Genomic DNA, 23,645 nt, shown 5'->3' on the forward strand with positions numbered 1-23,645 from the left:
TAAGGTGGAGAAGGGTGGGACACATTTTAGAAATATTCCCATTAGAAATGGTAAGAAACTAAAAATCTTAGGCCCATGAAGTTGTAAATGTCAGAGCATTTTCTCATCACTGAAAATGTGATCATTCTAGACACACACAGCTGGTGCTTTCAGTCACTCACATCAGTGCTTCTATATATTCTGGGTTGTATTAATTTGCAGGCCACTTATTTAATATGAAACTGTACCTGCTTGTTACTTGGTGGCAGACCTGGGAGCCAGGTGGCCTGGGTTCAGATTCCAGCTCCGCATCTTACCAACTGTTTGATCTTGGACAGTGCTGTGTACAGTCAAGCAGGTTGTGCACTGCACAAATGGGTGAAGGGTTCCTGAAATCCACACTGCCCCTATTGCCAGGAATATGCCTTGTGTGGATCTGTGCTGTGTCTGTGCAGGGGAAGGGAGGCACTCTTTCACTTGCACAAAGGCACTGCATGGGTTAGTCCTGTCTCTGGCCTTGGGCAAATTACCTCTGTGCATCAGTTTCTTCTTTCATTGGGAGAATAAATGAGTTACTGCATGTAAAGTGCTTGGAACAGCGCCTGACGCGTGGCTAAGCACCACGGTGAGGATTAGATGCTGATTATATATAGTAGTGGAATGAACTGAGCCTTCTGGGTCTCCTCTGAAAGCTTGAGTTTCCCAAAGCCTGGCATTTAGGAGAGAGTGCAGCTCTCCACCCCTTACAGTTTGGTTGCTGAGTTTGCATTTTGTTCAAAGGTTCCAAAGTTTCTCCCTAAACCTTAAGCTTTTCCAGGGTGCAGCTGCTTAATCTTGAGGCAGCTGACTTTGGCGTTCCTGGTGCCTTCATCTGAAAGAGGTTAAGGTGGTTGGAGCCAAGGACACCCCAGGTAGCCTAGCAAGACTTGCCATTCAGACATTTGCCTAAATCTTCTCCCTAAACATTAAACTGGAGAAATATAGGTGTGCTCTAGGGAGAATGAAAACAGCCCCTTCCAATCCGGAATAGTTTGTGGGGAAGGTGGGGCCTCACCCCTGTGGGATCCAGGTCTGATCGGGGAACTGACTTCTTTTTTTTTTTTTTTTTCATGGTTCTTGCGTGAATTCTAATTAAGAGACATTGCATTCAGAATTATAGCACTCATAGTGATCATTTTCAGAAGATGATAATAGCTTCTTTGCAACTTACAGGGTACAGAGGGTGCAGCTGTTTACCTGAATATGTTCTTTTTTTTTTTTTAGACAGAGTCTCACTCTGTTGCCCAGGCTAGAGTGCAGTGGCGCGATCTTGGCTCACTACAACCTCCGCCTCCTGGGTTCAAGCAATTCTCCTGCCTCAGCCTCCCAAGTAGCTGGGATTACAGGTGCCTGCCACCACGCCCAGCTAATTTTTTGTATTTTTAGTAGAGATGGGGCTTCACCATGTTGGCCAGGCTGGTCTTGAACTCTGGACATCAGGTGATCCACCCACCTCGGCCTCCCAAAGTACTGGGATTACAGACGTGAGCCAGTGCCTCTGGCCTGAATGAGTTCTTAAATAAGTGACTGCTACCACTCTAATTTTCCTGGTTGTAGCTCTGTTACAGGCTACCAACAAGTCCATGTTCCAGACATTCTTTGCCAACACAGATTAATTACAGTAGAGCCACCCCCAAAGTCTTAGGGGGAATTGGAAAAGGGCTGTGAAATGAGGAGACAGGCCATTACTTGGTAAAAGTTTGCAGTTTTCTTTCCCAGTACATCTTCTTTTTATTGAGAAGTTCCAGTTTTATCCTGTGTTCCTCTTCTGCCATCTCACACTCCTGCTCTATCTGCTGGATTTTGGCCACATGCACCTCATTCATTTGTATCCGTTGCAGTTGTAAGATGGACATTTGTAGATGGTGTTCTTCCTCATGCATCTTTTTAAAAGCACCTTTCTAAGTTTATAAACAGCCAATAAAAACTGCTCCTGTAGTTTTTATTGGCTGTTATTCTGACAGCTGAACATGAGGGTTCAGGTTGGGAGGTCCCCTCACATATCGGAAAATATATGAACTCTTTCACATCATCACACAGTTGTCTATTTGAAACAGCAAATAATTCTTGGGCCGAGGCATCGGGGTGGTATTCGGGCTCCTCCTCCGGGCAGCTCTGCAGGAAGTAGAGCTGCTCTGGCAGCATGCTGGTGATCGTCGCCTTCCCTAGGACGTGGGTACTCAGGAGCGGGCTGACGTTCGGTTTCACCTTCTCTCTCCTTTCATGGGCCGTAATTCTTTTAGTCTGAGCCTTGATGTTCTCCCAGCATTTCTTCAGCTGTTTGAAATCCCGCAGGGACACGCTCAGCTGAGAGTTGTATTCCTGGGCCAGCGCTGGCCAGGCACGCTGCTTAAGGCCAGTAGTTCACGCATCACTTTTCTTATATTCCAGCACATATTTCTGCTTTTCTACTAGAGCCAGCAGGATGCTCTTTTCCAGTTCTCAGAAGTATTCGGCAGGCTTTGTAATTTCATTGTTCTGCATTTTCTGTTATATTTTTCCTGGCCACTAGCTCTCTTGTAACCCCAGCTACTTGGGGTGCTCAGGTAGGAGGACTGCTTTAGCCCAGGAGGTCAAGGCTACAGTGAGCCATGTTTGCCCCACTGCACCCCAGCCTGGCTGACAAAAGGAGACGCTGCAGCAGTGGTGCGGTGACTTGGGGAGGGCTTTTTATTTTTATTTTTTTTCTTGAGACGGGGTCTTGCTCTGTTGCCCAGGCTGGAGTGTAGTTGCACAGTCTCGACTCACTGCAACCTCCACCTCCCAGGTTCAAGAGATTCTCCTACCTTAGCTTCCCAAGTAGCTGGGACTACAGGTGCCAGCCACCACGCCTGGCTAATTTTTGTATTTTTAGTACAGATGGGGTTTCACCATGTTGGCCAGGCTGGCCTCAAACTCCTGACCTCAAGTGATCTGCCCACCTTGGCCTCCCAAAGTGCTGGGATTATAGGTGTGAGCCACTGTGCCCAGCCTGACTTCTTGTTTGGGGCACAAATCAGACTGTATAAGAATCGTGAGAAAAACAGTAATATCTTGGGCTTTCACGAAATGCTTTACCCTGGCCAGCACTATCTTTAGAAGACATAAATTTTCATAGTGTCTTGATTTTAGGATATATTTCATAGTTTAATATTTCTGAAATTGAGAGGCTTTGTACAATGTCTTTAATATAGTACTTCTTTGCTGTCCCCAAATGCTGTTATTACATTGGTTATGTGTCTCATAAATGAACATCCCTATCTCTTGTGGGTCATGCAGGATGGAATTTGTTTTATTGGTCAGTAGAAAAGGCTCTGACTTAGTGTATTGAGTAGGTATTCTGTGTAAGCTAATGCATTTCTTTTCTTTTCTTTTTTATTTTTTTTTGAGATGGAGTCTCGCTCTGTTGCCAAGGCTGGAGTGTGGTGGCACGATCATGGCTCATTGCAACCTCCGCCTGCTGGGGTTCAAACGATTCTCCTGCCTCAGCCTTCTGACTAGCTGGGAGTACAGGTGCAAGCCACCATGCCTGGCTAATTTTTGTATTTTTAGTAGAGACGGGGTGTCACCATGTTGACCAGGCCGGTCTCAAATTCCTGACCTCAGTTGATCCACCCATCTCGACCTCTCAAAGTGCTGGGATTACAGGCGTGAACCGCTAGGTCTGGCCAAGTTAACACATTTAGTCTTTGGAAGAAACTAAAGCTGAAGAGTGGGTCAGTAATTTGTTAAAGGTCACAGCATTAGAAAAGAGTAGATCCAGTATGCCAGCCCAGTTCTGTCTGTTCAGCTCTTTCTCCTCCTCAGGAGGGACCTGTACTTCTTTACTTCTGGCTCCTGCTGTTTTTTTAAGTGTAGGATGCCCTCTTCTCTTCCTATTGAAACTCCGTTTATGCACCAGGCACGGTGGCTCATGCCTGTAATCCCACTGCTTTGGGAGGTTGAGAACGGAGGATTGCTTGAGCCCAGGAGTTTGAGATCAGCCTGGACAAGATGATGAGACTCCACCTCCACAAAAATTAAAAAAACAAAAAATTAGCTGGTCGTGGTGGTAGCCTGTAACCCCAGCTACTCAGGAGGCTGAGGTGGGAGGATTACTTCAGCCTGGGAGTGTAAGGCTGCAGTGAGCTATGGTCACGCCACTGTATTTCAACCCTAGGTGAGAGAGAAAGAGAGAGACGCTGTCTCTACTAAAAAAACCAAAAATCCAAAAAAACAAAACTTATACCACCTGTTCTCCAAAAACCTATTGAAAAAGAACCCTCCATTTATTATTCTTTCAGTTTGAATAACATTTTATGATTATTAAAATGACACCCGTTCTTTGAATAAAATACAAAAAAGTAAATGAAACTTTTCTATTTCCAGTATTTACATTTTGATGTTAATTTTGCCATAAAAATAGAAATTGACCTCAAAGTTGAAAAAAGAAAAATAATGCCTTTAAATTAAAAAAGATAAGTGGAGATCATACTGCAAATACAGTTTTCTTATCTTGAGTTGTTAACTTTCTAGAAGTTTGTGGGCATTTCCTCATATTGTTAAATACACTTTTTTTTTTTTTTTTTTTTTTTAAGTTGCCTCATAGTTTTCTGTGATTGACACACCAGAATGTAGTTACCTACTTCCCCATGGTTGGCTATTTTAAGTTACACTTCCGTGAATAGGCTTATGCTTACACTTAATTGTTTCTTTAGGATAAATTCCTAGAAGTGGAGCCTGGCTTACGGGGTGGGGGCCACCTTTGAGGCTTCTGTTCGATCATCCTGTTTCTCAGTTGCCCTCCAGGGAGGCGATGCCGCTCCACGCTCCTGCCACAGCCGCACTGGGGTGTCCCTCTGCCAGTGTTGCCAAACATCTTTGCCCATATGTTTCCATTTTGTATTTCCTTGCTTATTATTAAGGTGGGAGGTGTGTTATGATTGTCTGCATGGGTGACTTTCCTTTGAGATAAAATGTGTATTTCCTTGGGCTGTTTAACTGACTTCTTCATGCACTCCCACTCATTCTTCAAAACCCAATTCAAAGCCCACCTTTTCCACGGACTCTTTCCTGACACCCGTCTTTTCTCTGAAGCTAGAAGTTTTAATTTTCATATCTGAATTCTCACAGTCCGCATGTATCCGAAAACCCTTGTCAAAGACACTTTTGCATTGTAACTTGATATCTTTGGCCCCCACTTGAATCTGAGGTCTTTAGGGTTTCTTTATTGTTTGCAGGGCCTTGGCACCATACCGGGCAACTAGTGGTACTCGATACTCTTAAATGGATGAATAGATGGACACACTGTGTTCTTAAAAAACAAACCAACCAACCCACCCTGCGCCCTTCAGCAAAATGAGTCTAATGCCATCATATGAAATTGCTCTCTTCTGTTCAGCATCTTTCCTTTTGGAATCAGTGAGGTTTTGCCCCTTCTAAAGACCCAACAGGGGCTGGGCACAGTGGCTTATGCCTATAATTCCAGCACTTTGGGAGGCCGAGGGGTGCGGATCACCTGAAGTCAGGAGTTCAAGACCAGGCTGACCAACATGGAGAAACCCTGTCTCTACTAAAAATGCAAAAATTAATCAGGCTGTATAGTGGCACATGCCTGTAATCCCAGCTATTCGGGAGGCTCAGGCAGGAGAATCACTTGAACCCTGGAGGCCGAGGTTGCGGTCATCCGAGATCACGCCATTGCACTCCAGCCTGGGCAACAAGAGCAAGACTCTGTCTCAAAAAAAAAAACAAACAAAACAAAACAAAACAAAACAAAACAAAACAAAACAACCCAGTAGGGGCTGGGGATGGTGGCTTATGCCTCTAATCCCAGCACTTTAGGTGGCTGATGTGGGTGGATCACTTGAGCCCAGGAGTTTGAAACCAGCCTGAGCAACATGGCAAAACCCTGTCTGTACAAAAACACAAAAATTAGCTGGGCATGGCTGTGGTCCCATGTACTCGGGAGGCTGAAGTAGGAGGATTGCTTGAGCCTAGGAGGTCGAGGCTGCACCGAGCCGTGATTACACCACTGCACTCCAGCCTAAGCAACAGAGTGAGACATTGTCTCAAAAAAAAAAAAAAAACAAAAAAACCCATTGGGGCCGATGGAGTAACCAGCAACCTCACCTTTGTGGTGAGGCTGGGCGTGGAGGCCTGAGCAGGGATCTGCTCCAAATAGGACGTCCACTGTGGGTTCCTGGAACTTTCCCCTTGCTGGTAGAGAAGCACCAGCACCCTCCCTTTTCCTCTTGTGACATTTTAAAATGTGTTATTATCATTCGTCGCCTTATAAAATCAGTACACGGTAATTACAGAACATTTGGAAAACAGAAAAGTAGAAGGAAGAAAATGATTACCTATAGCCTTGCCATTCAGATCAGCTCACTCACAGGTGACATTTCTGCTGGGTTTGCTTTCAATTGTGTTTTCCAGGCAAAGACTTTGTGTGCGAAGTTTTGCCTATGTAGTTGTTGCATCCATCATTGCAGATTTTTTTTGTCCTGCCTGTCGCTCAGTAAAATAACACAAAAAGCATCCTCTGTTTTTGTAAACCTGCTCAGTGGCTTGGTCATAGTTTAGTAAGTAGTTTCGCCATCACCTCCTTAGCGGTGCTTCTATTGTTGGGTCTGTGGGTTGTTTGCACTGTGGCCCTCTTGTAAACAGGGTGGGGATGGACAAGTTTGTGCTCGGCGTTTCCTTGTCTCTTTGGCTGCAGACTGGCCCATACCAGCCCGACCCATACCAGCCCTTCCTAGCTTCATTCTCCCTTGGGGCCAGTGCCCCATTTGCCTCTCGGTTTGTGTTTCTCAGTATCCGTGTGTAGCAACATGTTGAGAAAGGGCTTCCTTTTTCAGGAAGAAAACTCAAGATCTTGAGCCTCGAGGAGGCCGTGCACAAAGGTGCAGAGACCCACCTGCTGGGTCATGGCCTTGGCCCTGCAGGGCTGCCCCCTTCTGATTCACAGGCCTGAGTTACAGATGGTATAGCGGTTGGGGAGGCCACGCCTTTGGAGGGGCTGCCTGGCAAACCTCTTCCCCTGACAGTAAGCTGAGGGGGTGGCCCTGGTCACACGCTGCAGGTCTCTAGAAAGGGGATAGTGAATACTTGGGTCCATTTTCTGCCTGGTCCCAGACTCAGATCCGTCATGGCACATCTGGCCCCTGTGTTCTGTGGGCGAGTGTTGGGTGAGAACCCCTCCTTTGGGGCTGCAGAGATGTGCGCTGCACGGGAGGTGACTTCAGCCCTGCTCCTCTGAGCAGTTGCTTGGGGCGTCCTGTTGAGCTCTGCAGAGCACTTGAACACACAGCCAGCAGTGCCCGGAGGGGCTGTGGTGACAGAGGCCACCGCGGCACCCAAGGCTCGGGTTTGGATGGCGGGATAATATTGTCTGGCTTTACCTCCCACCCCAGACAGTTACTTTTTCTCTCTGTCCTTCACCCCCATGCAGAGATAGTAATAACACCCACCTGCCGGATGAAATGAGTTAGCATTTTATACGCTTCTTAAAACAGTTTGCTGTTTGCTAAATAAACATAGGGAACCAGTGTCAGCAGCTAGACTACTCTCTCACAGCACATTGAACCCAGGCTTCTGCCATTCAGTATGGGGGAAAGAATGCTGGACCAGAACCAGGAGACTTGGGGACTGTCCTGGCACTACCTTCTACTTTGTGTGACTGGGACTAAGCCGTTTTTCCCTCTTTGGGCCTCAGCTTCCTCATCAGGTTGTTGTTTTCTTTTTTTTTTTTCCCTTCACTCTGTTACCAAGCTGGAGTGCAGTGGCAGGATTTCGGCTCACTGCAACCCCGCCTTTTGGGTTCAAGTGATTCTACTGCCTCAGCCTCCTGAGTAGTTGGGACTACAGGTGTATGCCACCACACCCAGCTAATTTTTGTATTTTTAGTAGAGATGGGGTTTCACCATGCTGGCCAGGATGATCTCTTGACTTCGTGATCCACCTGCCTTGGTCTCCTGAAGTGCTGAGATGACAGGTGTAAGCCACCACGCCGAGCCCATCATCAGTTTTTCATCTGTTTCTGTGAGATGACTTAGGCCCTTCTTATCTTCGAATATCCAAGGATTTTGTAATTTAAAGGCATTTCAGACATCTCAAGACGGGCCTGGTTCTGCCAGTAATCCCCACTGGTTGACATGGTCCTTAGATGGGGCTGATTGCAAAGGCCAGAGGTCAGGAGATGCAGAGCCCTGTGGGGTTTACCCGGTTTTTCTCGGTGCAGGTAAGCTGTCCTCCACCTGGAGGGTTACAGTAGCTGGGTCACCTGGGAACAGGCCGTGGGAGAACTGGCCTCCTTGGGAATGTGCTGTCCTGCACGGCAGAGCGCTCTCAGATCTGGGCCGCTCTGTGAGGCCACCCTGTGCTCCAGCCCGCAGCACTCAAGCCTCACTTGCCCTGAGGTCTGTGAGCAAAATCGGGTCTTATGCAATAGTGAGCGCGTGCATCTCCACTTAAAGCTGTTACATCAGAAAGCTAAATACAGAGCCCTTGCGCCTGGAGCACTAGCAGGAGGCCTCCCTCTGATTCTTGTGTCAGTGGGTGGCAAGGGGTAGGATGAGGCTTACAGGCTGCTGTGGAGGAGAGGGCTGTGCTACCAAAGGGGTTGAAGCTGGTGGACTCTCTCCCAAGTGCTGCTTTTCCCACAGGCCTTCTGGAAGGTTCTGACCTCCTCCTGATCAGGTGGCGGAGCATCCCCCGGGGTCCTTGATGGGATTCGTGTGCTCTGTGTCTGTGATGTCTCCATCTGCATTGTTGCTGGTGGAGCACAGTCGGAAAGGTCAGCCTTTGAACTGTGGAAGGTCAGACCCGGTGCCTCAAACCTGGAGGGGCAGCATGGGGCATCAGCCTCTTATGAGTGTAACTTGGTTCTGGCACATACCAGCTGGTTGACTTTGGCTTGGCTTTCTGACCCTCTGGGTCCTTCTTTATAAATGAGAACATGTGTACCAAGATGCCTAACAATAGGCACCTCAATGTCTGTCATTCAAGGAGGTAATGTAGCTGATAGTGAAGAGCATGGGCTGAGCAGCTGAACTTCCTGAGTTCAGTTTCCTGCTCTGCCATTTACTAGCCACATGACGTGGGACTGCCCTTTGTCCTCAATTTACTCCTCTGTACAATGGGGATAGTTATGTTGGGGCATCTCTCACAGGTTCATTGCAGAGATTGAGTGAGTTTGTTCAGCCGTCCCTTGGTATCCATAGGGGATTGGTCCCAGGAACCCCCTAGGATACCAAAATCCACAGATTCTCAAGCCACCTTAGTATAGATGCAACCATCCATTTTTAAAAAAAGATTTGTGATCTGTTGAATTTATGGATGTGGAACCCACAGATCCTAAGGGCTGACTGTACGCATAAAGCACTGAAAGCAGTGTCTAGCACATGATAGTCACCCTTGTTGAGCTGTCGTTGTCTAATTCCTTTAATAAGGGTTCTCAGTTGATTTCTTGGGAGCTTGGCAGCATACTGCCTCTCTTTGAGATGCGTCCCCACTCTGCTCAGCTAGAGCTTGTCCAGGGTGGCAGGTGTCTGTGTGTGTCTGTGCATGTGTATGTGTTTTCAGCGTGTCTCCAGGTCTGGAGAACAGCTCTCCTTGCAGCCTGTGGGCCAGGCCTCTCCTTGGCTTACTTCTGTGGGCTGTGTGCATCTTGGTATTTGTCCTGGTTTGCCTCCCTCTTCTGTACACACTATGCTCAGAGGTTTGTGTTGCACAGTTCGGCTCAGGTGTGGCCAGCTCTTGACCCCCGAGAATAAAGGAGGGCCAGGAAAGCTACCCTTTCAGGGTGAGTGTGTTCCAGTCATGCCTGGCCTTGTCTGCGTTTGCCCCTTTTCAAGGAATACACCAGGGTAGCTTGGGACATACCATGTAGATGGAGTCATCCAGGAATGTGTTTAAGAATCTTAAAGCAGCTGCTCTGCCTCTGGAGTAGCCATTCTTCTATTCCTTTACTTCCCTAATAAACTTACTCTTTATTCTAAAAAACAAAAAAACAAAAAAAACAAAAACTAAAACAATAAACAAGTCAGACTAACTGCTTTCAAAGAATACAAGAGACTGGAATTTTCATGGTAGAGATGGCTGACAGTGAGTGTTAATCTATCATAGCAGGCCTCGTGTGAAGCGATAGATATATCCTTCTTCCCCATCTTACAGATGAGGAAACTGAGGAGAGTGATTGAATAATCTAAGTTAAAGCAGCTAGTCAGTGGCCGAGCTGGCATTTGAACCCTGGTCTGTTGGCCTGTAGGCCCGAGTACCTGACCATCCATCACTGTACTGCCCCTGGCTGGCATTCCTGGGATTACACAGCAGCGGCATCCTGTCCCCTGAGCCCTTTCTCATCTCCCACTAATGATAGCCCTGGTGATTTGAGCCCAGTTTCAGCTGTGTCGCCTGGGGGGGGGGGGGGGGGGGGGGGCGTGGCGGCGGGCCTAGGGGGATAACTGCGTTGTCTTTGGTCACTGCTTGTTAGAGAGGGTGGTCTTGCCTTCTTTCTCCCTCCCAGAGCTGATGTCACCTGAACCCTGCTGCAGTTTCATTCCTGGGTTTCAGGTCTGATTTTTATTTCCCCTACATCTTGTATCTCCTTCCTCTGACAAGACAAAATGGTCCCTTAGGAAAAGAGCTTTGAAGATGGTCAGTGGAGGTGGCTGTGGCTCACCAGTGACCTTCTCAGATTGCTTAGGAAAATCATGTGGATGTCCTTGTCAGGCCTTTCTTCCCAGAGAGGCATCTGAGATGTCCCTGGGGCCACAGCTGGGAGTGACCCTGGGTGGTACTCAGTGTTTCAAGGGTGCTTGGTTTTAATCTATAATTTTGAAATCATGCTTTCCTGGATGGGAGTGGGGGTGGGCAGTGGTTGTGAAGCTGGTGCTGCAACATAGGATGGTGTGTGTCCTTGGCCATGACCCTTTACCTCTGAGCCTTGGTTTGCAGTGAGGATCAGATGAGGTGCTGTCTTGCCAGAGCACTCTGTAAACTCTGCAGTGCTGTGACAGAGTGTGAGGTGCTGTGACCAAGTATCCGTAAGGTACACAAGCATCACGTTGGTGTGCTCAACAGAAAGAATGGATGGTCATGTCACTAGGGGTAATTCTGGTCTCATTGAAACTCAGCGTGGTGGTTTGGTGTCAGAGGTGTTCCTTGGGCCTCTGGTACAGGTGGTTTGTTAAAAGGGTGTGGGTGCTGATCTGCCCTCATGCACAGAGCTTCTTTCCACAGCCAGTTGCTCTCCTTGTTCCATGGGAAGCTTGCAGATACACTGACAGATCCACAGTCGTGATCCTTCATCTGGACGCTTGCCTTCTGCACTCTCCCCCTTCCTGGTTTTTCTATCAGCTGTCAAAGGCACAGCTTTGACGTTAAGATTAAGATTGCAGTGAAGGAAGATGGGAAGAAATCTTTGCTGGGAGCTCGCAGCATGCCAGCTGCTGTGTCATATTTCGTCTTCACAGTGATCTTTTGAGGCTGATCTTTGCCCCTCATTTATAGTAGAGGAAGTAAAGTCTCAGACATTCAATTGCCCATGGGCCCTTAAGAGTCAGGGGTGAGATTCGAACTTGGGTCTGTCTGACTCTGATGTCCATGGTCTTTCTGATTAAAATGAGCATTTTAATCAGATTTAATTAATTATTTAATTAAAATAATTATTTAATTAAAATAATTACATCTCCCTCTCTGTCTTGCCAGGAGCAGCACCTAGGCCCACTCTCCTTTAGGGGATGGTATGCTTCCTGTCCTGCATATGGAATGGAGACGGGTAGACAGAATCAGCATCCCCAGAGGACTGGAGAGGGCCCTGAGGGGTCTGGCCACGATGGCAGATGCTGCCTCTCTCTGATTGCTTTCTGTCTGACCCATCTCCAGGGCTGTGGGAAGAGTTGGAGATGGTACTGTTGGAGCAATGGCTTGTGCTCTTGGCAAGCACAGGTTCCCCTCTGCCTGGGAGACAGGGCAGGCACAGCACTGAAGTGAGAGACAGCTGGGCTGGTGCTGCCTGTGGGCTGAGTGCCCTTTGAGGGTGGAATCTCCAGCCGAAGGTCCTCTACCTGAGAAGCACCAAGTCCTAGTAAATCAAACAACAAACAGGGTTCTGCTTGGGCATCTCATTTGCTGGAGAAACTCAGTGCTTCAGCTTCCTGCCAAAGGTATGCTGGGGTGCCAGAAGTTCCCTGGACAAGCAAGAAGGGAAGTCATGTCTTTATAGTAAAAACACTAATAAAACAGCTCTAGAGTCTTCTCCTTCCTTTCCACCCATAGTGCCACTAACTAAATTACCTTTTGTCTCATCATTTGCTGAATTGTGGTGCTTCTTAATTGATTTTCCTGTCTCTGGTTTTTCCACACCCACTTCAATCTGTTCCCCGTATGGTTTCCAGAATGATAGTTGTTCAGAAATGCAAATCTGATCACGTTTTTTCCTTCTCTTCCCTCCCCACGCCTGCAAGATTGAGTGCAGATGCCTGGGTGTAGCATCCCAGGACCTTCTGGAACTTTCTAGGACCTGCATGAGCTGATCCTGGTCCCTGACTGAAACAAAAAAATGTGGCACCAGCTGTTGGTCTGGAGGGTCTGAGAAGAGCCTGCTCATGCACCTGGTGCCTGGGTGGGAAACATTCCATCAGGGGCAGGCCCAGGGCCACTTGTTATGGTCTCTCCATCACAGCAGTGAGAGCTCTAGGACACTCTGTACTCTGTTGGACAAAGTAGCCACAGATCAACCCAGGTTCAAGGGGAGAGGAAGTAGACTTCTAGATTGGAGGAGTGTCACGTACTTTGTGACCATTTTCAATCTGCTGTGGTGGTCTACGCTCGTATGGTAGACTCAGATGATCCTGTGACTGCCCAGTGGGGAAGAAGACCCCTCACCACACACTGCTAGGAGCAGGGGCTCCCCAACTTCTTATTCTCCTCTAGCAAATGCAGGATCCTACATCGCCCACTTCACCCCCACCCTCACCTTGTGCACTCCGGGAAACTGAATCATCATGTGTCTTCCTAAGTACAGGGGTGCAGCTGGGGGTTGTATTCCCAAATACTCAGGATCAACTGTATCAGGGTAAAATGAGGATTCCATATCTCTAGCTCGTGGCAAATGTCCATCTGTACTGCAGGTCCTATGTAATGGACTTGAAGGTACTCTAAGGTACTGCATGTGGTTTTCAGTATGCTAGGGTCCTTTTTTAAAGGATTTATAACTCTGTCAGCCTCAGTTTCCTCATCTGTAAAATGAGGCTAATAATACCTGACCAGGCGCAGTGGCTTACACTATTAATCCCAGGACTTTGGGAGGCCAAGATGGGTGGATCGCCTGAGGTTGGGAGTTCGAGACTAGCCTGGCCATCATGGTGAAACCCCCATCTCTACTAAAAATACAAAAAATTTGCCGAGCGCAGTGGCGGGCATCTGTAATCCCAGCCACTCGGGAGGCTGAGGCAGGAGAATTGCATGAACCCAGAAGGCAGAGGTTGCAGTGAGCCGAGATTGGGCCACTGTACTTCAGCCTGGGCAACAAGAGTGAAACGCTGTCTCAAAATAAATAAATAAATAAAAGTACCAGTCAGATGATTCATGTAGGTATTAGGTGAGATAATGTGGAATGTATAGTACAAAGGAATGCCCAGTTAAAAAGAATATGTCCAGTTGTGGACATATTCTTGTCCAGCCCTACAGTACAAAAGTTGACTCAATGTGGATCAAAAACCTAAACAAAAACCTAAAACAATAAAACTTCTAGAACCCAGGAGAACATCTTTGTGAATGTGGGCTTGACAGATATCTCCTAAATAAGAAACACACACACACACACACACACACACACACACACACACACACACAGAGAGAGAGAGAGAGAGAGAGAGAGAGATTGATAAATTGCACTTCACAAAAAGTAGCCGCTCTTTGAGATTTAAGGACTTTTAGAAGAATGCTTTTGGCTGGCATGAAGAATGAGGGGTACCTTCTTTTTCCTGTCGTAGGTTTTCTGGAAGCCAGCAGGAAGCCTCAGCCTTAGAAACATTAGCTGTAGAAGGAGATTTGGAATAATGTGGACTTAATAGAACTACTTTTGTTTCCAAGTAACAGAAAATGTGACTGGAATAGGCCATCGTGTTTCTCCTACAGTGGGATGCTTTCTCTGGTTTTCCAGGCAGCTCTTGCTGTCCTCATGGTCGCAAGATGGCTGCTGTAGCTTGTCCGCCTTCAAAAGGGGCAGGGAGTACTGGGCAGACCCAAGATCTGTCCCATGCTTTCCTAGCAGGTCCCCTAGCTGGCAAGTCCTGATACCTCATTGGCCAAAACTGTCACAGCTTCAAGGGAAGCTGAAAGTGGGGACTGAATCGTCATGGTGGCCGTGCGGGGACCCCATCCTGGATCAATTACATCACACTTGCTGAGGCTGAGGCTCGTGGGCTGTGATGTGAAGACCGGGCTGCAGACCACTGAGTCAGACCAGTTCATCGCCAGGCACAGTACTGCCCTGAACAAAACTGAGTCCTGTGAGCACAGGAGAAGCTGGGAGCAGATATTAGGTGGAGGTGAGCGTGGTGCTCCACAGTGGGTGGCAGTTCAGGTGCCCCTTGTCCTTCCAGGGAAGTTCACGCTGCATTGATGAGTGTCTGGTGTCTGAGGCACTCATCTGCCCTTGCCCCTGGCCCCTGCCCAGCCCTTCGTCCTTTTCTGTGATGGCCTGAGTTGCTAAGCCAACAGTCACATCCCTGGAAAGGAAGCCCTTTATCTGTCTAGCATTGGGCATAGTCTCCTACTCATAACTGATACACAAAGGTTAGTGTTTAAGGTGCCTTGCCTTCCCCATCCCTCCCTTCCAGTGGCTTCCTGAGGAACAAGCCTTAAGGATAGTTAAGGGGGTTGGCCCATTGACAGAAATCTACCCTTGTCATTAGGTGCAGCCTCTGCCTTTTTCCATAGGCCCTGCTTGGTAATTCACACCCAGGTCCCTTTCAGTGTGCAATGTCAGGAAGACTGCAGGATTACTTGTTGTGATTGAGGGGTTGAGTTAAGGGGTAAACTCCTGGCTGTGCCCTATGGGCCTGGTGACCTTCAGACAAACACGTGGAATGTGTGTTTAAACTGGGCCACAGGCTGTGTTGATAAAGGATCTGGTCTGTGAGCAACCCCACACCTGTGGCTCCTGACGCCTGGGCCAGCACTCCCCTCAGTCTCGCAGCAGAAGCACCAAGCAGTCTGCTGTGTCACGGACGCTCAGACTGGGACACACCTGCTGTCTGCTGCTTTGCCTTTCCTAGCTCTCGGTCAGGTGTCTGCAAAGACACATCTGTTCATCCGATTTGTGTGGGTTCCTGAAAATTATGGACTCTGCCGCTTACAGCTGTGTCCTGAGAGCCCAGCAGTGCCCGGCATCGGGAAGAGGTTTGGTTGTTGAATGACTGGCTGATGGACAGAAGTTCTTTGTTGCCCTTATGCAATTGCTTCAGCCCAGGAGAGTGAGGGGGTAAAATGGGCGTCTTTCTTTCTCATGGTTTGGTCCTATTGGTCCCCACCGCCTCTAAAGGACTGCTGGTACTGAGAGCACATGAGGTATTGGGGGGTTGTTGTGTTGAATTGAGGCAGGAAGGAAAACTTGAAAGGCAGATCAAGACAGATCATTTACTGACTTTTCAAAGAATTACTTTCTGAAGAGCAGTGTTTTGACTCACCATGGCTTTGCAAGTGGGAGCTGTATTAGACTATTAGGTCAGGGAAATGCCTTCCTCTGAAATTCTGCTGCATCTCACAACCTCTGTGGCGCATGAGATGGCCTAGCAGGTGTTGCTGAGAAAACTCAGGCCCTTGGCCATTCACCCTGGCCCAGCTCAAGCTCTGCATTTCCCAGAAAGTGTCATGGGTGCTTTTAACCCACATTTGACCACAGAGTCTCTTCTTTCCCTGACTGCTCATGCATAGTACTGGAGCAGTGGGAACAGGTGATTTATCTAAGGAGGGTGCTTAGTTGCATGGAGCAGCTGACTCATCAGTGCTTCCATTCAGGGTCTCCTGCACCCACTGCGGAGCCAGCCACAGGCAGGCAGCCCTACTCATAGACCAGTGAGTTCGCTTTGTCTCAGGCTGGGGTTGAACCTCCCGTCTACAGCTTGTTGTCGGGTCCTCAGATTTTGCATTCCCAGTGGAGCTGAGGGAAGGGCAGGAGGCCCTGAGTTCCCAGCTGTGGCCATTCTTACCCCTGGCCTCCTTGGGAACATCTCTACTTGTGGTCTGGGTTAGACTTGTTTGTTTGTGTTTGAAGTTCCCCGACTCTGAGTTTGACGTCAAGGCAGGATTGCTGGTGGGAGGCTTGGCGGGGAGGTTGTCTCTGCACAAATGAAGCCTGGCAGCTTCCCCAGGAGAGTGCGGGTGTGGGCTGGGCCAGGCGAGGACTGGCTGTTGCATATGCCCAGCTCAAGGATTGAGGTCACTTGTACTTTCTTCTCTCCTCGCCCCACTTTTCCCTGTGCGCCTCTCCTGCTCTGCCCCTTGCCTGTGAATGTCAGCGCCCTGGGTGCCCTTGAGGGTTGGGCAGTGCCGGGAGCCAAGGGCTGCCTCTGTTGCCCTCAGAGCTGAGTTCACAGGCTCTGTGCCTGTGCGTGGAACTATCAGCTGTATCACAACCTCCAGAGGCCTCCTTACATTCTCAGAAATCATTTTGCAACAAGTTGGCCATGGCAGCCAGGCTAGACTGCTTAGCTGGCTGGGTTGGCAGGAAGTCCTCAGAAACGTACTCCAGCTTTGGGGAGGAGGTGGAAGATGTAAGGGGAGCATCCCCAAAGCATGGACAGAGCGGGCCAATGGTGGAGGAGCAGCAGCTTCAGGGACCTCTGCAGGAAAGGCTGGAGTAAGTCGCCAGGGCTCTGGTGGTGTCCTGAAGTTCGGGATGGCATAGTCAGGGACTTGGCAGGAGCAAAGTCTGCTGTGGGCACCCACGTGAGAGTTTGGTGCTGCCTACTGAGGAGGAGGGAGTCAGGGTCTTGTGGGTGCTAGTGAGCTGGAAGCTGGCCCACAACTGCTCCTGCCACCGGAGGACTAAATAAAATGAAAGGCAGTGATGGACGAGTGGAGTGGCTGTCCAGCTGCTTCATGTCACTCAGTAAAGTATGCTAGGACCTTCTTAAAAGGGATGGCCTCAGGTTATAGGCAGGATGGTGGCTAGTTTTAATGAAGTTAGTGCTGGCTTAGAGCCAGGGGTGAGGTACAGCCCAGAGGGTAGATTATTTCAAGTCAGGACAAGAGGTGGTGGCCCAGTTGGGTAGCTGGATACATTTAGAGGGTGTGGGCAAGCCTGTGGCTCTTATTCACAGGCTTCAGTGCCTGGAACAGTCTAAGCATGGTTGGATTTTGGGCTTTGGATCGCAAAAGAGGTAGACCCTGCCCACTGCCATCCTGCTTGTACCAGTCAAGACAGCTTAGGGTGTGGGTTGCAGGAGTCATTATTTTGATAGGTGATATGGGACATAGAGAGCATTAGATTGAGGCTGGAATCCCTTCTTTAGTCACATACTTCAAGGAAGTTACAAAGGCTGGTGCCTAGGTTTCCTCACTGTAAGATGGGAATGATGAAGTACACCTTTAAGTCTTGGGGGTTTCCCATGCGTGGTTTCATGATTTGCAAGTGACCATAAAGGATAAGCAGTGACTTGTCATTGGACTGAGTCTGGATTCCATGGCAGGCATGTGGGTGGACGTCCCTGAGCCAGCGAGTGAGCCCAGCGGCTGCTCAGCACCCACATCCCGACATAGCTTTGTTTTTCTTTACTCCATGTTGAGTATACAGTATATCCCATCAGAAGTCTGGAAGTGCCTGTGGTGTTTTCAGTTATACATGACTGTATTTGGTTTTTTTTTTTGGTTAGTGAGTAGCATAATGTTAACATCCAAGAAAGTACAACCAATAGTCACCTCTGCAGCAGCTCATTAATGACTGGTAACACATAGAGGTCAGTGTGCCAGAGCTTAAAAGTATTGATACAATGAAGACCCTTCCACTATAAGCAGGATGGAGGATGGGTCACTGTATCTATATTACCAGTGACAGTTACCCCAAGAAACACAAGCAGCTGCATCCACCACCCTCTTTCAGGGGATAGAGCCACTATACTTTTCATGTAGATACATTGTCACTGGAGACATCCAGCCATCCTCCCACATGGCATAGAGGTTGACTGCATCTTCTGATAGGCATCTCTGTAGGTGGCTTGGTAGATGGCTTGACAGGTCAAATCATATGCCTGCTCCACTTCCAGGTCATAGGAATAGCACTGATTCATGACCCCATATGCATACACAGAGCCAGAACCTACAGAGAAGATGGCCCTTGAGATCTGGTTCCCTTCACTGTCCACGTAGTAGAGGCCAGGGCCTCTCTTATCCCAGCCACAGATCATGGTACCCATGGAAGCCCCATGCCTTTGTACTGATACACCATGTCGGCAAGCAGCTTGGAGGCAGCTGCTACAGAGATGCGTTCCTTATGGCAAAGCTCATAGATTGGACACTGCCAAGACAACAGCCGTTCCCAGAAGCTGCAGTCTGTTGTGCCCCCAGCCGTGGTACCCAGCAGGTATGGGTCGATCTGTTACCTTCTTCGCCATCTGGGAGGCAATATAAGCACCCGCTGTAGCCCTGGTGTAGGCCGCAACTGTGACTCCATGGCATAACTTAAATTCTAGAGGATGTAGCTGCCATCTTGGCTTTGGTCATGCACGTAGTCTTGGATCAGAGTAACTTCAGTTTCACAGGAAGTGACTGGAAACATCCACCTCGCGTGAAGGAAGAGAGGTGGGCCATCTTTGAGAGACATGACTATATTTTGTGGAATGATGTGCCTTAGGGACATTGCCAGCTTTGGGGCTGTGTGAAGATGGGAATGCCAGTCACCCTTGTGCTGTCAGGGATCTACTCTAATTCGTAGCCTCTGGAATTTTCACTGACAATCCAGGCAGAGGAGTGATGAGGTACCATACAATGGAAGACATTGTTAATACTACGAGCTTGACAAATGGGCATTGACATGATTCTTTAACTGAGGGAGCCTGCTACTATACCTGGGAAACTGATGCACATTTTAGCCTGTGCCTTGGATTCGTTTGTTCATTTATATGTTAACATCTGTCACAACAGACTTAAGCTCCTGCCTTGCTTCTGAGACATGAAGACCTGGGCCACTGAGCGGGTCCTGTGCAGCCAATGACCGAGTCAGGGTTAGGGTGACAACCTCTAACAGGTTTGGCATCTGGCTGCTTACATAGCCAAGATCGTGGGTTTGAGAGCTGCCCACAGAAGAGACCTTCCCATCTCAGGCCCTGCAATTTTAGGGTGGAGCTGACTTTGTTTGCAAAGTCAGTCGTCTGGAAAGAGGTATTTTTTGCAGAGGTGCAAAAAAGCCTGGGTGGGGTATAATCCAAATAGCACCTGCCAAAAGTCTTCATGCTCCTCCTCGCCAAGGTCATTCTGCAGGCTGAGCAGGAGTAACACTAACAGGATTCTATTTCATGAGCACTTTATATGTTCTGGACTCTGGACTAAACACTTTGCATACACGAGTCGGCAGCGAATTCTCAGCAGTGCTATGGGGCGTGTATTGTAATATTTTTTCTGCTTTACAGAGGAGGAGACTAAGAGATGATGTGATCTGGATCCTGCCACACAGCTGATGTGTGATGGTGTGAGGGGTGGAGCCTCCTGGCTGCCACACCCAAGCTTCTCACTGGGGGGATGGGACCACTAACTAATGGTAGGCATGGCCTCTGACCAGTCAGAACAGGTGCTGGTGGTAAACAGGGGGCATGGGTCGTCTGCCTGTCACTGCTGCACTGCCTAACCAGTCGAGCATAATGGCTGGCCTGCCCCTATCCAGCCACCCTGTGGAAGCCCGTGGGAGCTTTCTGCCTAGACTGTCATTTTAGCTGGTGCTAAATGGTCTGACTTTTAGAGGCAGGGCAGCTACTGCTCCAGCTCCACGGTGGCAGCCTCCAAGGGATGGTTGGTTCTGTGGCCACAGAGGAGCCTGGCCTCCCAAATCAGACTGGCCCATGGGTGGGTTGCCTGGGATACCCATGACGCACCATGGAGGGTGGACCCAGGACCCATGGGCACCAGGTATGGGGAGGAAGGTTGAGGCTTAGTGTAAAGGAAGTATGACAAGGAAAGGACCTGCAGGGCGGGGGCATGAGGCCTCCATGGTCCTGGGGATCCCCGCAGTTCTGGGGCTGTGTCTTTTTCCTGCGGAAGTCTCTTTCTTCAGTGGCACATGCTTGTCCTTGGCATCGTATCTGCTCAGCCAGGCCCACGCTCTCCAAGGATGTCTGACAAGCCTCGCCACCACCCAAATGATACTCATGGAGCCTCTATTTGGGAGGCCTGTGCCATAGTCATACCAGAGCAGCGGAGGTGGCAGATGACACTGAGGCCAATCAGGATGCCAGGTTAGGGGTGCAGATGTTCCTCTGGGCAAGTAGAGCCAGTGTCATTCACATCCTCTGGTGCTGAGGTTGGAGGTAAGCACTCAAAGGAGGGCTGGATTGGGTTCCCTGGCGTCAGCTGGGTAGGTACAGGTCTTGGCCCTCTTGCCTTTAGAAGAAATGTACCTGATTCGTGGGTCCCTCCAGCATTGTCCTGAAGTCAGCACCAGATTTCAGGGTCTTCCTTAGTCCCATCTCTGACATGGGCAGATTCCCACCCATATCTTCCCCTATTGCCCAGGGAAGTAATAAGAGAGCACCTGAGGGCTTTGCCTGAGAAGAACATCACCCGCGTCCGCTGCCACTGTAAGAGTGTTTTCTGTGTTCTGCACATTTTGCGGAACATTTTATATTCGTATTTTCTTCATGTAAGTCTTCACAACAGCCTTTTGAGGTAGATCAACCCCATTTTACAGTTAGGGAACATGAGGCTCACAGGCTAGATCCCATGGCTGTGTTCACCCGAGGGCGTGGTGTTGAGGGACTTTAGGGTTAGGGAGGTCCTTCATGGAGCCACACTGACTCGGGTATGGTTGGAATAGCCAGTGGTGGAATCATAGGACCCATGGTTTGTTCTTTGCTTGTTTCAAGCACTTTGTATATGGCATCTCACTTGGCCTCAACCTCCATAAACTGGTACTCTTTTTATAGGTGGTGAGACTGAAGCTGAGCCACAGGGGATTTCCCCAAGATCTTTGATCTTAGATGTCAGAGCTGGGACCAGAGCTGAGCTCCTTCAGCCCCAGATGCTTAGTGAGTGCCTGCTGTGTAGTGTCTGGTGGTACCCACCAGCCGTTTGTGGCTGACCTGATACTCTTCTCTTTCTGTAAGTCAGGCTCTGGTCAGGGTTGGGGCGGACCAACAGTACATTCTTTAAGCAAAAGAATACTGGGGCATAGGAGATGCTGGTTCCAGCCCAGGGACTCCCCTGTGACTAGAGGCCTAATGACTCTTTCCCTCTTGGTGCTGGTCCCATCCCTGAAAGCCCAGGTGCTTGTCTATTCCGAAAAATTTATATCCTGCGGTTTTGTGGTTAAGAGAAAATGACGCTACCCATGAAAGGTCCCCGTGTAGGCCCCTGGGGCGGGGCTGGCAGGCCCCACTGTGGTTTGTCTGGGAAAGTAGCCTCTTGGTGCTTCTGTGACTGCCACCAACTTTCCAAGAAGTGAGAGCAGCCTGATTTCACTCTGACAGGGAGTGGCTGCATTCAGGACACCTCCATCCTTGGTGAACAAGAGAAACTGCTCCATCAGCAGGCCCCAAATCTGCAGAGGTTGTTTCTGGACGTGCTCTGGGAGATAGCAACTGACAGGACACCAGACCTGCCAGCAGATGGGTCGTGATGCCCTGGGTGTCTTCCCTTTTCCTTGTTTCAGGCACAGCCATCTGGGTTCACAGGTTATCTGGGTGCAGAGAAGAATCACTTCAAGTTCTGCGCAGTCCTACCCATGGGCCTGCTTTGGGCTGTCTAGCGGGGATCTCTACTGGCCTTTAACAAAAGAAACCAGTCACTCCTCTTCTAGGGAAGCTGCACTAGCTTTTGAGACATTCAGACCCCTGTCTCATCTTTTTCACTGCCATTTGATAAACTTTGTGTGCCTGTCTGGAACAATGTATTGTGTGCTTGTGTGTTCATTCATTCACCAAAGGTTTTAAAATAGCAAACCAGGTGGAGTGGGGTGGCTCATGCCTGTAATCCCAGCACTTTGGGAAGCTGACATGAGAGGATCACTTGAGCCTAGGAGTTAGAGACCAGCCTGGGCAACATGGCAAGACCATCACTATTAAAAAAAAAAAAAAAATCCAAAACCCATGTGTTGGGTGCTATGCTGGCTTCTGAGGTCTGGTGGTGACCAAGAACACCAGCTGGACCCTAACCTCCCAGAGTTTCCAGCCTGAAGAGGGAAGCAGACAAGTGTGAAAAATCAGAACTGCAATATATGATCTGGGCAAGGGCTGGAGGGCTTGGGGAAGGCTTCCTGGAGGAAGGGGTGTCTGAGCTGATCCTTGTAGGTGGAGAGTCACCGGGAAGAGCTTGCTTAGCAGAGGACCCGGTGCCTCAAAGCTGAAAAGGGCAGGCAGGTTGTGGGGAAGCTGAGCTGGGGAAGGTGCAAACGCGGCTCAGGCGAAGGCCAGGTGGGCTCATCTCCATGCTGGCCTTTGATGGCCAGAGTCTTGTGCAAATGGGATATGTTAGGAATCGCACTCAGAGGCAGCACCCTTGAAGGCCGTGTGCCAGTGGCGGATGGACTCTAGTGCCAGCAGCCCGACCTCTCCAGTTAATGTGGAAACGAGTGGTTTTGAGTTTGCATAGCTGTTTGATTTATAGTCTTCTCTCTGGTCAGCCCTTTGAAGCGGTGGTTTCAGAGCCATGTGGAATGGAGGGAGAGTGGCTATGAGACACGGGGATAAGGACCACACGTTTTCTTCCTCTGGCATTTCTGAGCATACGTTATGTGCCAGGTGGTGTAGTACGCACTGGGGACATGAGGGAGATATGGTCCCTGCCCTGATGTATAATTACAGGGAGATCTAACCTAGTCTTTTTGAGGGCCTCCGTGCTGCAGTTGAATATGAGCTAGGTATCATCATTCATTCCTGTTTACTGGTGGGTGAACTGAGGCTCAGAAACAGAACTGGGGCTGTGCAACCTAGTATATGGTGGATTTGAACCCAGATGTGTTCAACTCAGAAGCCTGGGGGCTCATGTCTACTGTGGGAGACCGAGGCAGAAGCTGTTAACTGTAGTATGAGGCCCTCCATGATCGGGGCTCTGAAAGAGTCACATGCGACATACTAGGAAGGGGAGAGGGGGACTCTGACTTGGCCTGAGTAGGACACTCCAGCAGGTATTGGAGGAATAGCTGCTAGGTGAGTGTGTGCCTGGCCGGCAGGAGCCATGGAACAGAGCTGGGGGCTGGGGGAGGTTGGGGCCCTGGTTTTGAAATTTGCCTCTGGTCTCAGTGGGTGGGATGGATCAGAGTCGGGTGAGCCAGGGTAGGGCATATGAGTGCTTCCACTTAGACCTGTAGGATAAAAGCTCAATCGAGTCTGTGCGTTGTGAGCTTCATTCCCTGAAGGTGCTCCCAGTGTCTTAGGTTCCGTAGTAGGACAGCAAGTAGACTCAGACTCCTGAGCCTCAGAGGTGTGATTAGCAGTCTGCTCTGGGCGCCTGAA

At 49.2% G+C, this 23,645-nt stretch overlaps 1 protein-coding gene and 2 pseudogenes across 1 annotated transcript in view; 1 reads left to right on the forward strand and 2 right to left on the reverse strand.

Annotated features, from left to right (window-relative positions):
* LOC116543353 (collagen alpha-1(III) chain-like) overlaps positions 1-23,645 on the forward strand; it is a 110,590-nt gene that overhangs the window by 82,439 nt on the left and 4,506 nt on the right. The gene's annotated exons all lie outside the window — the stretch shown is intronic.
* On the reverse strand, positions 1,635-2,572 carry LOC116543313 (annotated as a pseudogene).
* Positions 18,085-21,918, reverse strand: LOC116543345 (annotated as a pseudogene).

The sequence above is a fragment of the Sapajus apella genome, unplaced genomic scaffold (genome assembly GCF_009761245.1).
Source record: "Sapajus apella isolate SASKATOON/1434 unplaced genomic scaffold, GSC_monkey_1.0 scaffold186, whole genome shotgun sequence".
Classification (NCBI taxonomy): domain Eukaryota; kingdom Metazoa; phylum Chordata; class Mammalia; order Primates; family Cebidae; genus Sapajus; species Sapajus apella.